This window comes from Ptychodera flava, chromosome 7 (assembly GCF_041260155.1).
Source record: "Ptychodera flava strain L36383 chromosome 7, AS_Pfla_20210202, whole genome shotgun sequence".
NCBI classification, from domain to species: domain Eukaryota; kingdom Metazoa; phylum Hemichordata; class Enteropneusta; family Ptychoderidae; genus Ptychodera; species Ptychodera flava.
Window position 1 is genome coordinate 16,188,854 of NC_091934.1, and position 3,472 is coordinate 16,192,325.

Below are 3,472 nucleotides of genomic sequence, written 5' to 3' on the forward strand. Positions count from 1 at the left end.
CATCATTTCATTGGCGATATATACCTTCTCGCAGCCTCAAACTTCACAAATTTTCCGTCTAAGTGGCCAAAACTGGGTAGATTTGATGGCTGATTTATAGACTTGCCAACACCGGGAGAAATTTTGAGAATCAACATGCAGAAGTGAAGAAAACGGAGGTAATTCATGGGTATGTCAGTTTACTGTCGAGTGGAGCTGGCTACCTTCTCATTATATACACTGTGTAGTAACTCTCGCCGTAGACTGAACCTGGGCAATGGTAACTCTCGCCGCAGACTGAACCTGGGCAATGGTGTCACTTGTATATTTTGGCATAGATTGTGAAACTCTATAAGGGTTTCCAGAGGGTTGTTCACATAAGCACATTACAATGTGTAAAATATGACTTTATTAATCATAATCATAATTTATTAATAATCATAATTATCACAACAATGGAGCTTTCAGACAGCATTTACACAAAGTAGACGACATTGTGTGTAAAAAAGTTTTAATATTCTGTAACATTCATATTAATAATTTATTAATATTCATAATTATTTTTTATGATAATAATAGGAAAAAATCATCACAAATTATGCCTACTGGACCTGTGACCGTACGGCCTCCTATGCCGTGTAGCTGTATTTCTGCGGAACTGTACATGTTGAATGACTGCGGAATAGGACGTGCGTTACGCGGTAATGACATTGACGCCTCGCCATGCGCCACGAAAGAATGACCTAAAATTAACACCTTTGGCTTCATACTGATTGCCAAAAACATGTGCCTGGATGCCCAACACTTATATAAGGGTAGGACCCCTAAGAAAAAAAAGGAGCTTGCCTGAAAAATGTAGAAACGAGGATAAAATTGTTGGAAAAACCACCTGCCAGCTGCTTGTTTGGCGGTGTGATCGAAAAGAGGCAGGGCAATGTTGTGACCCCCCTCTAAGGCACTAATGAATGGAACTCTATTTGCCGTAGAGGGCAGTCTACCCTTGAAAATATGAAAACTACAACTGCATGTATATAAATCCGATTATCTTTCTATAATCGTGGTTATATATATATATATATATATATATATATATATATATATATATATATATATATATATATATATATATATATATATATATATATATATATATTTGCCACCAGGCACCATACTTTAATACTTGAAAATATCGCTTGACAATAATATAAAGATATGTAATTGTAATGTTTGATTAATTTTTCACTATTGTATATTTCATTTCCAGGGTACTTTCTTTTTGCACACTGTAGGGAGTGTTGAGACAGTATTAAGCTTCCAAACTCAAGATTACATTTGTAACTTCATTGTTTGTGTTTATAAGCTAATTCTTGTCTGAACTGAATGCATATGTAAACAAGATAAGTTCATTTATGCTTGTAGACACTGAGTTGAACAGTCATATAGTAGATGTTTTAAAGCTTGCTTTTTGGAGTAAAGCGTGACAATGTGTTTAACATTAAAAACAAAAAAAGTGAAAAATTATTTTCCTTTGCAACTATTGGCCTACAAATGTTTCATATCAATTGGGGTGTTCAATTGCTTTGAATTTGAGGATGGAAATATAACAGCTACTAATTTAATGAATAACCTAACACAATACTCTGTTGCAATGTATTTCAATGTCGTATTTGAAAACAAATATTTATTAAAACTCTGTATATAAGCCTACCATTTCTTTTTCTTGAAAACTATATATTTTAGAAGATTTGAAAATGTAGCATGTTAAATCCATATTTGCTAAAAAAATGCACATTCTGGGTCTTTTTTTAATCAAAATAAAGGATTGCACTCATGCTTCACGCCAATATTGCTATGTATTGTGTACAAGTTTATTTCTCAAAATGACCACACGAGGCGCTAGATAAGACGCCATATTAAATTTTGTTAGTTATTTGTTTACTCCTTAATTGCTGCAGCATCTCAAATGGTCATGCTATTGGAGAAAGATTGGAGATGAATAATTTACAAACAAATAAAAAACACAGGTGCCTACCGATTACCGAAGTTGGTAGTTTAGCATCAGCAATTGGAAGAGCGTACTCTGCATTCACATTGTCTGCGGCAATATATTGCGAGAACAAGCATGGTGATCACTAGTTTAGTACCAACAAAGATCATAGCCACTATCAAGGCACTATCTGTAATGAAAAAAAAAGGAAAAAAAACATGGGAATATGTTCAGGATTAACTTAAGGTTCATTTGAAGAGACTCAAAATACTACCATGTAGTGATGTTATTGTATGGTGCTCCTTATATTTGTGTTTGTTAACAGTTCAAGCATGGAGTAACTTTTTGCCTTGTTAATCTGTCCGCTTCCAGTGTCAAAGAGGTCACTGGGTAAGGTGATGCCAAATAACATCAAAACGTTAACTACAGCTTGTATACATTTTAAGTCAAATGATCAGATTGTCTAAAGTTTGCGCAAAACAATAAAACAATGTCTGAACATGTTCCATATCAAAGCAGAGTTTGCTCAAAATTGATATGAATAATGGTAACGAATAATAAAAAACACAAATACATTGATTGATGTGAACTTTACTGCCTAATGCCAATGCCGTCAAGTATTGTTCACACCTGGATATTTCCCATGTGGTTACGGAAATGTATAATAAATGGTTCTGACCAACGTGTTTTATACACAGCGGATTTGTTTTATGCATAGGACTGGCTATTCTCTACACGTCGGGGCCAGATTTGGCATCAGCTCAGCTACTCCTGATACTTGGAAAGCCTTTTACATGCTAAAGACCGTGTAATTGACAAATTGAGGCTACACACGTTTCAATGCAGTTGGGCTATGGGGATAAACCTCCATTGGGTTACGTGTCCAGGGAGTGACTGTCCTAGAATTGTGACTGTGGCAGTTTAGGCTATGCTACGTTTCAATATGAGTGCCTACAACTAGGACTTTAGCAAAGCTATGCTAAATTTCTATATGAGTGCTAAAAGTGTCTTCGAGTGTAGATTGATTACTCATAAACGAATGAGCTAATATCTGCTTGAAAGGCGGCTCTTTGGACCCTCTGTGTTCTATTTCAGAGTGTACAAGATCATGGAAATGTAATTTTGGGAGGGAGATGAACACTAGAGATGAAATAATTTACAAACAAATAAAAAGAAATGTTTACAGAAGATAATTTCACCAAATTTGATAATTCACTATATAAATGCCCACACGGCTGAAGCATTGTGATGACTAGTTTAAATTTGTGAGGAAGCTCATATGAAAACAGTACTGGACTATTTCTAAGAAGATGAAAGATGTTCCTTTATTTAAACCAAGTGATGAAATGCATGGGTTCACTTGGTGCAAAATGCGAGGTGGATTAGTATTTGTTTGTGCAAATTATATTAATGAGCATTATTTTATTATTTAAGTTGTATGGCAGTGATTTCGTATCAATACGGAATATTTATGTACCTTGTTTGTCACAAACAACTTACTTGGCA

The 3,472-nt window shown here is 34.8% G+C and overlaps 1 protein-coding gene across 1 annotated transcript in view; it reads right to left on the bottom strand.

Moving 5' to 3' along the window:
* Positions 1-3,472, bottom strand: part of LOC139136864 (protein sidekick homolog) — a 311,194-nt gene that overhangs the window by 278,328 nt on the left and 29,394 nt on the right. The gene's annotated exons all lie outside the window — the stretch shown is intronic.